Consider the following 12,840-nt stretch of genomic DNA (forward strand, 5'->3'; position numbering starts at 1 on the left):
CCTCTGGCAGGTAAGAGATAAAATCCTGATGTTTTTCTGAGCCTAGAAGTTCGAGGAACTGAGAAATGCTTTAAAGATTCTAGGTGGTAGGAGTTCAGTATGACCCCAGCGTCTGGAAGGCAGTTTGCTAATCGTACGCTGAAGATTTGAGTGGTGTATTTTCTAATTCAGGACATTCAAAATTTTCTGTGCATTCGAGAGTTCCTATCCCATTCCATGACGAACATTTCGGTTAAGTCGTTCAATGTTGTGTTAGCTGTGTAGAGTGGGGAGGTAGGGTGGGTGGGGCAATGGGAAGGAGGATATTAGCTTTTGCTGCGTTATATGCCTACCCTTGGACCAGGTTGTAAAATAAGGGAGAGGTGCTTCTCCCTACAGCCCATGCTTGAGGTCAATAGACCTCCGGGGGGTGGGGGTGGGGCAGGAAACTGTGCCCCAGCCTACCTGTCCTTCTCAGTCGGGACTAGAGAAGACATGGGATTTCCCAAAGCTGGTACCTTTTCTTGGTTTTGCTAATATTTCAAGGTTGAGTAAGAGCGACACACTGTGCATCTATGTAAACAGAAGTTAAATACATCTTCATTTGTGGTCCCTTTCATGCCCAGAGTAGGCCAGATGTTCTAGTGTCATGGGAACCATCCCTTCTCCCACCATCTTTGATTATCAGGGTCTGAAGTATTAGTATTTGTCATCACGCTCCGCCTTGCAATCTACTCAAACACCAGAATACATGACATGATGGCAATAGGGGCTGAATCTAAAGTGTTTTGTTTTTCGTCTTTTTTTTTTTAAATAACTTTATAGGAAAGAATCTGGAAAACCGACCCCTTAAAAATTGCAAGCAGGCGTTCCCTGAGAGAGACTAAACTTAAGTGTGCCTTTGGGGCAGACTGTTCCCACTTAGACGGGCCCTCACCATGAACCAGATGGAACGCTGTGTGCTGTGCTGGGGCCCTGTCATTGCCCCCTTTTTGGCGGCACTGACGGAAGATGGCACGAAGAGGGCAGAAATGATTCCTGGCTCCATGTGGACTTGGAGCGAGTTGCACTGAAACCCCACAGTACTGTTTGGATTGTAAGTGGCTGGTTCTTCTTACTGTGCGGCTGTAGGATCCTCTGAGCAGTTGCTCGTAAGGGCTGGGAAGCTAAGAGCGGCCTTCTGCAGGAAGAACAAGCAGACAGGACCATCACCCCATGCGGAGGACTGGATGTCACCAGAATGGGCTTTGTTTGGCCCAGCGCTCCCTGGATTGGATCTTTGGGGTCCACTGTGTAAGCATGATCCCACCAATTCCAATGCCTGTAGGGGCGTAAGTAAAATCTATTTTGGTCCTGTCGTCCTGGTCTCATTATTTGGGACCACAGCGAGAGAGAACACGGACTATTTGTGGACCTGTGAGATAAGTTGGAGCCTGATCATGAAGGGTCTCGTATGACCTGCTGAGTCTGAGAACCCAAGAGTGAATTTAAATAGGGGAGTGACTTGCATGGTCACTTGCATGGTCTGCGGGGCCATGCATCTACCTTCCCAGCTTTCCCCGGCCAGGCCCAGCCCTGGGGGTGCGGCCTCCCCTTGAGGTTGAAGGCTGATAAAGAAAGATCTCTTCCAAATTCTAATGTCCAATAGCGATAGGAATCATTCAAAGAGACCGGGTGGGATTCTGGCAGATTGGAGAACGTGGCTCCATTGGAAGGGAAGAGCTGCTTCTGATCTGGAGCTGGTTGCTGACGCTCAGATAAATGGGCTGAGTGTTGCCCTGTCTTCTTATTCAAGAGGATATGGAAACTTGATTGTTTTTTAATGTGAAATATCTCAATTGGAATATTGCTAGCAATTCAGTTTTTTTTAAAAAAACTGCTTTGCAAGTTTATTACATTGAAGTTGAGAGTCTTTTGTGGCAGCACTCTACTGTCATACATTGTTTATATATTTGTCCCTGACAACAGTAATAAAACTGACCTGTAGGGGCCCCTCTCTCCCTCTCCCTTCCCTTTCAATCTCCCAGGACTTAGAATGCTTGGCTTGCTGAATTCTCCCGAACGTCCCGTGAGGCGGGCAGGGGTGAGACTTCAACAGCTCTTGCAGCAGAGCAGACTCCCGGGGCCCGACGGGTGGCTGCGTGGGGTACTGCCTGGGCTCCGCTTGCCTTCAGCCGTGTGGGGTGCCCCTCTGCGCGTGGGACAAAGCCTCCCATTGCTGCAACGCCAGCCACGCTAGGGTGACACAGGTGTGCACCGCATCAGTAATAACAACGCTCAGAAGTCTCCAAGAGGAAGCGAAAGGAAAGCCCATCAAAACCCATCGGTAACAGCAGGGGAATTCCATGCAGTTAGGACCTCCCCCCACTGGTGGCCGCCCTGCGCTGCAGCTATCCTGCGGGGCCTCTGAAGTGCCAGCACAAGGAGGACCCACAGAGGCGTGCCTGGGCTGCCTTAGCATATGCTGATGCAAATGTCAACACCGGCCCCTATTGTAATCTGAGGACCTGCACATGAGTCCTGTGGCATTTGGGGTCTGCAGGGGCAGACGAGTACCGTAAGCACCAACACCTGCAGTGTCCAGTTGGCTTCCACGGGGCCCGGCGCCAGGCTGGAACCGGGCTGGGGGATGCAGAAGGCCCGGCGACGGGTGCAGACGTGCCCGGGCCTCTAGCGGGCCCTGCCGCTGGGCTCTTCTCCTCTGCCCTGCACGACGAGTTCTGTTAGCCCGCTTTCCTCCCTATCTCGAGCACAGCGTTCAGGGCCACCACATGTCCTCTGGGAGGTGACAAAAATAATGAGACCAGGACGACAGGACCAAAATAGATTTTACTTTGATCGGACCCCATATGTGTGTCATGCAGTGAAGGGAATGGCCTGGGCTCTGGAGCCTCTCCTCTGCCTCCTGTCCTCACTGGGGAATGGTTTGTCTGGGGCACCGTATCCTTTCAGGATCCAGTCTGCCCTCTGATTCTCCCTCATGGTCTCTATAGCCTGGGGCAATTTTGCTTTACTATACCAGAGAACTACGAATGGGAACAGAAACACAACACAGATGTCCACAGCTTCTTCCCCAATGTCACAGAACTACGTGCTTCGAGCTAGTGGTTTTGCGGAATGATGAAAAACATGTGGTTTTATCCCAACTTCCAAGAATTAGAGGCAGATTCTAGGAGGGTGGGGATTGTCTGGACTTAAAAATAGTAGTCCAACACATCTGGTGAGGACATATTACTGCCCATTAAAAGGACAAAACAGGAGTTGGTCTGCAGGGCCGTGCATCTACCTTCCCAGCTTTCCCCGGCCAGGCCCAGTCCTGGGGGTGCGGCCTCCCCTTAAGGTTGAAGGCTGATAAAGAAAGATCTCTTCCAAATTCTAATGTCCACAAGGAGCAGTGAACCTCCTGGTGATGAGTCATACCCGCCCTGCAATCTATCCTCATTTTGCCAGAGAGAAATTTCTAGAACTCATGCCTGACCATGCAAGTCACTCCCCTATTTAAATTCACTCTTGGGTTCTCAGACTCAGCAGGTCATACAAGACCCTTCATGATCAGGCTCCAGCTTATCTCACAGGTCCACAAATAGTCCGTGTTCTCTCTCGCTGTTAGGTTTTGTTCTGTTTGTTCCAATTCTCTTTCTCCACTTGACTAACTCTTATTTCAAGGCTCCGGCTACGGGAGATTTCTGGGATGGCTGCCCAGCACTGCCCACCCTCTCTGACTTACGGGCTTGGCACTCACAGCAGTCTGACCGCCCATGTCTCTGACCTGGCATTAAGCACGTACTTTGAATGGTCTTCTTCCTTCTCTGTGTTTTCAATCACATCACGAGAGCTTCGAGTACAGGAACCACAGCTCCTCTTTGTTCTCCAGAGTACAAATTTTACTACCAGTAAATATGTATTGAGCTCTTATTATGTCTTAGTTGCTGTGCTAAACTCTATAGATGCAGTGGCCAAAAAAAACAGAAATAAAGGCCGGATCGCCACCTGTATTAATTGCCCTGACAGAGTTCCACAAACCGGGTGGCTCCGACAACAGAAATTTACCGTCTCACAGGTGTTGGGGAGAGTAACGTGACCCACATCCGCCTTCAAGAAGCTCACAGTCTCGTAGGAAAAAACGGATCTGCCGACCCATCAATCATCCTGCATACGAATGGCCATGCTGCAAACATGAGTGGGGTGCAGAGGAAGCATCCAGGCCAGAAGAGCTCCTGTCCTCTGGGGAGGGCTTCTCGAGAAGGGAGCAAGAGTGAGAGAGGGGGCTGGTCAGGAAAAGCTGCTGAGTGGCTTTTGGCTGAAGTCCTTCTGCCTGGAGCGGAGCGGACCCCCCACCCCTACCCCACCCCCGCCGCCCCGGAAGCTGCTCCTGGTCTTTGCACAAAGGAGTTAGCAGACTGTGTCCACGCCTACACTGGGTACATTCTTGGGCACTGTTTTGGTGGAGACATAGAACCCATGCTTTTGTTGTTGTTCCTGGGGAGGGGATGTGGAAGTGGACTGAGCAAAAGTGCTTAAGGTAATAGTCACAAAAGCAGCCAGGATTCTCTCCTGCGGCCTGTCCCTAGGGATGGAAACCTGGAGGGGCCTGTGTTCCCAGACACCAAGTTGTAGAGTAAACATGGGAATGGAAATAATGTGGGAAGCATACGAGGAAGGGAGATGGTGATTGGAGAAGATCAAGAGGAAGGAGGGGTTGGGACTGACTGCCCAAGGGGACGCACACAGCCCTGAGGAGCCCCAGGAAGGTCACACACTGAGGAGGGGGGTGTGTATGACTAAAGGGACACAGGACGGGTGCCCAGGGTGGAACGCTTCGTTGATTGCATAACCCTGAGAGTGGAGAGATGCTTCTTTGTGGCATGGGGGTGGGTGCATTTGCTTTTCCAGTCACCTGTTGGGCTTGGGTGCCAGCTAAAGAGGGGACTGTGAGGGCTAACTCCCTATATGTGGTTAGGAACCCTATTCAAAGACTTTTTTTTTCCACCTATTGTTTCCCTAAGCCTCATATCAGCCCTGTGAGATAGGTGGGGCAGGGATTATTGACTCTGCTGCAGGTGAGAAAACAGGAGAGGCTAGGCCGGGGGCCAAGGACACCCGGGTAACAGTGCTGCTCCTATACCAAGGCTGACCCCTTCTTGACCTCCCTTCCCTGGAGGGCTCGTTCCTATTCCAGTCACGGTCAAGGAGATGGAGTGCCTCGTCTTTTTGCAAACCATGGAAACAGGATTGGTTAAACTGGCAAGTTACTTTCAGTGATACCTTAAGAAAACAACACACAGGGAGCAGCAAGTCAAATGTGTGGATGTACCCAATGGAGGGCTTAGAAACAGCAGAACGGATGTACACATGACAGCGTGTCTGGGTCTGAAGAAGGCGGTGCTGAGTGAAAAGAGTAAGAAGTAGCAAGAGATACACGACACGCTTGGCTTCAGGTAAATTAAAAATATGTGCATAAAACCACATTTTTTTTAATTGGCACAAATAAAAATTCATCATTAAACATATTCCAATGGTTATCTATGGAGAAGTGAGCAGGTAGAAGTGAATAAATAAATAAATAATCAAAGGAAAGGCCTTGCACAAACCAGTAATGACAATGTGTCATGAATTCTATGTCCTCAACCTCTGTAACCACAGATAAATAACAAATAAAATCAAGACAACCTCCTCAGAAATACCACAGAGGTGTGAACTGTGAACTTAAGCCTTGTTGACAATGTAAAGGCAAAGCAGACAAACTTGGTGCTTTTCCTTTCATGTAGTCACTTCACAGAAAAACTGTTCCCAGTATTTCCTCAGTGAAATGATGTATAGCATCCATCCCTCCCTCCCTCCCTCCATCCATCCATCCATCCATCCCTCCATCCATCCGTTCACCCATCCCAAACATTTATCAAGTGTTCCTAAATCTAAGACCCTCTGCTTGGCACTGGAAGGGACCAAGAGGTAAAGAAATCCTCTCCTCCTTGGAGAAGTTTTTAATCCAGTTTAAGGCCGACGTGTCAGGGGCTATGTGAATTTGGATTTTAAAACTTGCCTATACATAGAGCTTGCAAAATTAGCCCTAAAAAAATCTCATTTTGGTCCACTTCCTTTCGTTACGATAGGGGAGGGGTGAGAGAGAACTGAGAGCTAATAGTTGGGATTAGGAAGTCACGTCGCTGATCTTATGATGTAAAACCCAAAGCAACTGAGAATTGTCTGCCTCTCAATGAAAACTGAACCTTTACAAAACTGTTCATTGATGTATTTCACTTTCTTTAATGCCAGTTATGGTTCCGAGCTTTTTTCAGTCTTTTGCTTCCTTCGACTTTCACAATCCCTGTGCGAACACACGAGGAAGGTGCCCAGATGATGCCCATTTTTACACACAGAACACTGAGGGTTATGCTAAGTGAATTACTCAAGGTCACACAGTGATAAAGAAGGGCTTTGAGCCCAGGTATTTCAATTCGGAAGTATTCTATTTTTATCCCCTACATCAGAAGGCAGCACATTTTTTTCTATGAAAAGCTGGAGAGTAAATACTTTAGGCTTGGGGCCTCAAGTCTCTGTCTTGACTACTCTGCTCTTGACTGCAACCAAATGGGCGGGACTGTGGCCAATACAATCCTGTTCCTTTCGGGCGGTCCTTTCTCCAGCCTGGCCCGGTTTCTTCACAGGCAAGTTCTCATCAGTGTTCCAGCAAAGTCTCCAGGGTGAGCCTCTGCAGATCTTTGGAGAGCTCCCTCTGCAGCTGTCCCCCTCTGTGCTCTGCCTTGTGGGCGCTCACTGCCTGGGCCTCAGAATCCCATGGCCTGCCCCACGCAGGGACACTGCTGGGCTCAGAATGCATGTACGTGTATAACACATGAGATAGGATGTATTAAATCAACTCTTTCGGACTACGGACTCAGCCTTTCTTCAAGCCAAGGACAATTTCCCTCTAATCGTTATTTCTTCTCCACGGACACCCTTGGACTGGAAATCCTAACAGAGGCTCACAGTCCCTTATCTAAAGTACCTTTGGTTTTTTGTTGTTTTTTTTTTTTGCTTTGTTTTGTGTGTGTGTATGTCTTTTAAAAAACAAATTTCCAGCAAACACACTTATTGGAAAAACATAACCTGAAATGCTATGAGACTGTTTTTAAGTCATTAAAAAATACTAGTGTGAATATTCCACGTATTTTGCTGCTGAAAATGTTTGATTTCCGAGTGCTTCCCATATCCTCCTGGGGATGTTATAGAGTACATACTATAATGATATAAATATATATAATGTAAAATGTATGTGAAAACATATAATAAACATAAAAATATAAATACATATATACCTAAAAATATACATACATAAAAATATATAGAACATTCAGTATTATTTCTAAAAGCTGAAACAATCTAAATTCCCAAACTTCTTCTGGCTTCAGTGGTTTCAGATAAGAGACTGTAGATCTGCAATCACATATCTGCTCTCCTGGATCATCCTCAAGGCTAACTTTTTCCTCCCTATTCCTCAGTCTTCGACTTTTTCCTCCAAGTTTTCATCTCCTCCTCCACTGGATCTTCCAAACTACTCGTCAGGTCTCAGGACTCACCATCATCGACTTCAATTTACCTATGCTTAAGGAAAATCATGATTTTATTTATGGCATAATTCAATCTCTTGTATGCCCTCTCTCCCCCTCCCTGATTTTGATAAAAATATTGTTGGCTTCTTCTAGTTCTATTTCACCAGGAAGTGGTAAGACTAACAGTCCTATATAATAAGTTCCGTGATAAGTCCTGTAAGAGTAAAGGTTTGGCTTGATTACAATGACTGATTCCATCCACCACCAAATAAATATATCCAGTTACTCAAACAAGATAGATATTTATTTTTCATATGGACACAGACAAATCTGGACCACAGTCTGTTGACTCCACAATTATCAAGGAACCAGTCCTTCTGTTATCTTGCCATCTTCAACTTTTGGCTTCTGTGTGGTGGATGGAGGCGACCATGACAACTGTAATCCAGCCAGCAGGAATGCGATGAAAAGCAGCACAGCATGGAGCTTCCCTTTAAGGACATTTCCTTGAAGCTGCATACTCCAATTCTATTTCCATTTCATTGGACAGAACTCGGTCAGTGACCGCACACCTATCTGCAAGGCAGTCTGAGATACGTAGTATTCCCTATTTGGGTAGTCATTTCCCCAGGTAGAAATCTTTATAGAATATGGGGAGAATGGATATTAGGAGCGTCCTGGCAGTCTCCACCACTGCCTACTTGAGTACCTTCTTTTCCTTCCCCTATTGATTAATGCTGTTCACTCTTCATGCTCAGATCATGTAGTTGGAGAGTCTTAACGTGGCACAAAACTATGAGTGGTGGAGATTAGTAGTCTACATCCCTGCGGGCATGGACTACACTTGACTTCTCTTAAGATGTACGTCTTCTTGGGAAATGGTGAAAAAGGAGGGCAGTACAGCTTTGTCATCCATGGATAGAATAATAGGAAAATACTGAAAGACACAGTTTAGAAGCAGTAGACTTGATTTAAATGTGAGCAGAATAAAATAGGGACACTGATGATAATCATCTTCATATGGCAATGTACAATCTTCAAAAATGTTTCCACATTTGGAACGAACGTTATTGTGCTTGATAATAAAAACCACCGTTTGTAGGAAATTGTGTTAGTTTCTGACTGCTGCTGGGACAAATTGCCACAAAATTAGTAACTTAAACCAACACAATTTTATTATTTTCTGGTAGTCCCAGAGGTCGGAGTGTCAGATACGTCTCATGGGACTAAAGTCAGGGTTTTGTCAGGGTTGGCTCCTTCTGGAGGTTCTGGGGAGAGAATGCAGGGATTCTGGATTCTTGCCTATTCCAGCTTCTAGAGGTTGTCTGCATTCCTTGGCTTGTGGTCTTCAGTCTTGGCTTCTATGGTCACATCACTTTCTCCTATTACTCCTTCTGATCTCCTACCTCTCTCAGGCAAGGGTGATTACACCAGGCCCACCTGGATAATTCAAGATAATCACCCCATTTTAAGATTCTTGATGTAATTACCCCTGCAAAGTCCCTTTTGCCAAGCAAGGCAACATTCACAGGCTCAAGAGACTAGGATGTGGACATTTTGGGGGGGCCATTATTCAGCCCACCATGACATACAACTGTATTCCACACACTGTGCTCACTGTTATCTATATGTCACCTCCAATCCTCACAACACCTTTTGACGTAAGTGTGATATTCAATGTTATATTCAGTCTGCAGATGAGAAATTTGAGACTCAGAGATATTAAATAACTAACAGGTGTCACATGATCTCTAAGGTCTAGAGAGAGAATTCAAAGCCAAATCTGCCCAACTCAAGATCATGCTTCCTTAATAGCTATCAATATCTCCAGTTTACAGGCCATAACCAACCATCATCGAAAATAGCCCTAAACAGGTCAGGGAGGCCTCGGTGACTTTATGAAACCTTCCCCCTATCTGTCCAGTTCTTGCAATTAATCCAGAAATCTGCGCCAGTATGAATCACCCGTCTTCACTTCATGCGAAGCAGCATCCTTCAAATTCCAAGAGCCTCTTTTAAGGCTTGTGAAGAGGGTCCTGGGAAACACGACTATAGGACATGGTGAAACTTAAGACAGAAAATCACCCACGGTGTTAAAGAAAGGAGACCTCTGCCACCATTTCCGTGTGGGGAAATCCTGATGGAGTCATGGAGGGCTTCTGTCAGCACACCAAGGACACTCTGGGATGTCCTTGGAAAGGGCATGGCTGTGTTTCTCTTCATGTTTTGCAGTCGACTATTCCTGTCTTCTGGCCTCAAGGACATAAGCACATTTAGTTAACTCCCAGAGCCACGGACTCCTTTTTCTTCAGTAAACACTGCTGTGAGGTCTTTCTGCTTCCTCTTTGCAGCCATAGTAACCATTGTTGGCTAATCCAGGGTTGCCAGACTCCTCAATCAGAGGGAGATTTTTTAAAAACCTACTGTCATATCCAGGACAAACAAGGTCCTTTTAACCATACCAGACTCCTTTATCGCTATGGTGTTTCAGAAGAAATTTATATGCCCTAATTGGCCCCTTCTCACTACCTGGGAAAGTGTAATTCACACACAGAGATCTGTCTCTCTTCTGAGAATAGATGGAAAAATAATGACGGGAAACATTACACATAAAATATTTATTGGGTCAAGATCCCAGTTAATCCTCACAACTGCCTTAAAGTGGGTACTGACATGACTGCCATTTTACAGATGAGAGAGTTGACACTTCGAAATTTGGGTCCTGTGTCAGAGCTGCGGATCTTTCCGACTGGAGCTGGGGTTTGAACCCGCGGCTGATGATTCTAGGCTAGAGTCTGTGCTGTAAAATAAGGTCGCTAGTGCGCCTTAGGTTTAGTTTATGGACTGTCCACTGTTTGTGTGCATTTCATGACCAACTAGCTTTCTAGTTCTAGAGCTATGACCAAGGATAGGTTCTTCAACTTCTCATCGAGTGAGCTTTTCCCTAGAAAATAGAGCCCTTCAAGAAACAAGATCAAGGCGAACTTTCTCTAGTGGGGAGAAAGGGAGGATTAATTGCCAAAAGAGGAAGTGAAGGTCTGTAGCTACCCCTCCAGCTGGATGTGGGGGCCATGTGTTCCAGCCTCTGTGGCAGCAGACACAGCCCTGGGGCCTCTGCTGGGGCCTCAAGCAGTCTTGGCTGCTATAAAGAGTGGCCAGGCTTTTGGGACCTGGGACGACCTGGCCTACATCACCTACCAATCCTTTAACTGTGAACATCTGGAGCCTAATCACACTCAAGCATTCAAAAGTCACCGCTTTATCATGACACTATGTCAGCCAGCCTTATACATTAGGAGACGATATGGAGACTGAAGGAGGACAGTCTTCTTAAAAAGTTGTATGTATTTGTTTGAGGGGCTCTAGTCCCCCAAGTGGATTTTCCCAGAGGCCCCTTCCATAGCAAAATCTTACTATACTGTGAGGAATTTATATTATTATGTATAGTTTTATATCATATTAATATATTAATGTGTTCTATTATATATTAATATATTATTTTTATTGAACTATCCAACACTATTGAACCCTCAGACATAGGTTAATATTTTTAAGGCTTGTGAAGAGTTCTTATAAATCCACCCAGAAAGAAAGATGAACAGCCCCACACAAAAACGGGAGAAATAAATAAGCCACTCACACACAAAAAGAAATATAAAATGCCCAAGTTATAAGAAAGTAGAAAACCTCACTCTTAATGAAAGCAATTTAAACGAAATAAGATGCTATATTTATCTACCAAATTGTCAAACCGAACAAAGACAACAGAATTAGAACTCAGTGCTGTAGAGAGTATGAAAAAAAATAAGAGTTTATATATTCTGTAATAAGAGTATACATTTGGTTCAGTTATCACAGAAGGGCATTTTGGAAAAAAAAAACCCATAACCTTTAAAGAGATAGATACATACATAAATGCATAGCTACGGAAATATAGAGCCACACACACACACACACACACTCACACTGCCTATGCTTTGACCCAGCAGCTACACTTTCAGGAATGTGACTAAAATGGCCAATAAACTTGACAGGATACTTAATCTCACTAGAAATCAGGAAAGTGCAAATAGAACACAATAAGATACCATGTCTAATCAGGGTGGCAACAATCCAAAGTGTGACCAGATAAAGCATGGTTGGGGTTGTGAGACACACAGGCCCTCCCTGGATCTCTGGGGGGAGGGTTACTGCACAGCCACCCTGGTGGGCAATTCGACGGTATCTGTGAAAACAAAACACATGCCTCCTCTACGATCCAACAATTCTACGTCTCTCAATCTCCCCAGAGAAACACGTGCCCGTGTGCGTGAGGAAAAGATCTAATGTAGCATTGCTGGTTCTAGCAAAAAACTAGAGTCCAAATACCCAGCAATAAGGAAATAGCCTCACGAACTGTGGTTTGTCCTTATTATGGGACCCTACACAGCAGTTACCGAGAGGGATGCCCATCGTCATGTGCTATCTCTCTGCAAGAGAGCCTGTTGAATGACTTAGCATGACAGCATCTGTGCACCATTCCCTGCCTCACAAATAAAAAACCATCTAGCACCATATGCTTCATTTAGATACATGGACATAGATGTCAACACATTGAAAAACGTGAAGGATATGCGCTAACGAGTAACAGTAGTTATCCCTGTAAGAGTGATAGTGATGAGCGGTGCCTGGGTGGCTCAGTTGGTTAAGCGTCTGCCTTAGGCTCAGGTCACGATCCCAGGGTCCTGGGATTGAGCCCCGTGTCGGGCTCCCCGCTCAGCAGAGAGTCTGCTTTTTCCCTCTTCCTCTGATGCTCCCCCTGCTTGTGCTTGCTCTCTCTCTCTCTGTGTGTCAAATAAATAAATAAAATCTTTAAAAAAAAGAAAGAGTGATAATGACCAGATTGGTCATTAAGGGAGACTTTGGTCATATCTGTAAATGTTTTAAATTTTTACCAAGAGCATGTATTCATTTATCACATATGTATTTTAAAAATATTTAAAAGAAAAAAAAAAAAAGGGCGCCTGGGTGGCTCAGTTGGTTAAGCAACTGCCTTTGGCTCAGGTCATGATCCTGGAGTCCCGGGATCGAGTCCCGCATCGGGCTTCCTGCTCAGCAGGGAGTCTGCTTCTCCCACTGACCCTCCTCCCTCTCATATGCTCTCTCTCTCTCTCATTCTCGCTCTCTCAAATAAATAAATAAAATCTTTAAAAAAATAAATAAATAAATAAATACAAATAAAAATATTTAAAAGAATGGTTGCAAAGATTTTGTGACACTAGTACTTAGCATGGCATTAGCTGTGAAAATCTGGAAATCACCTAAATGT

This window comes from Phoca vitulina, unplaced genomic scaffold, assembly GCF_004348235.1.
Source record: "Phoca vitulina isolate PV1807 unplaced genomic scaffold, GSC_HSeal_1.0 scaffold15, whole genome shotgun sequence".
NCBI lineage: Eukaryota > Metazoa > Chordata > Mammalia > Carnivora > Phocidae > Phoca > Phoca vitulina.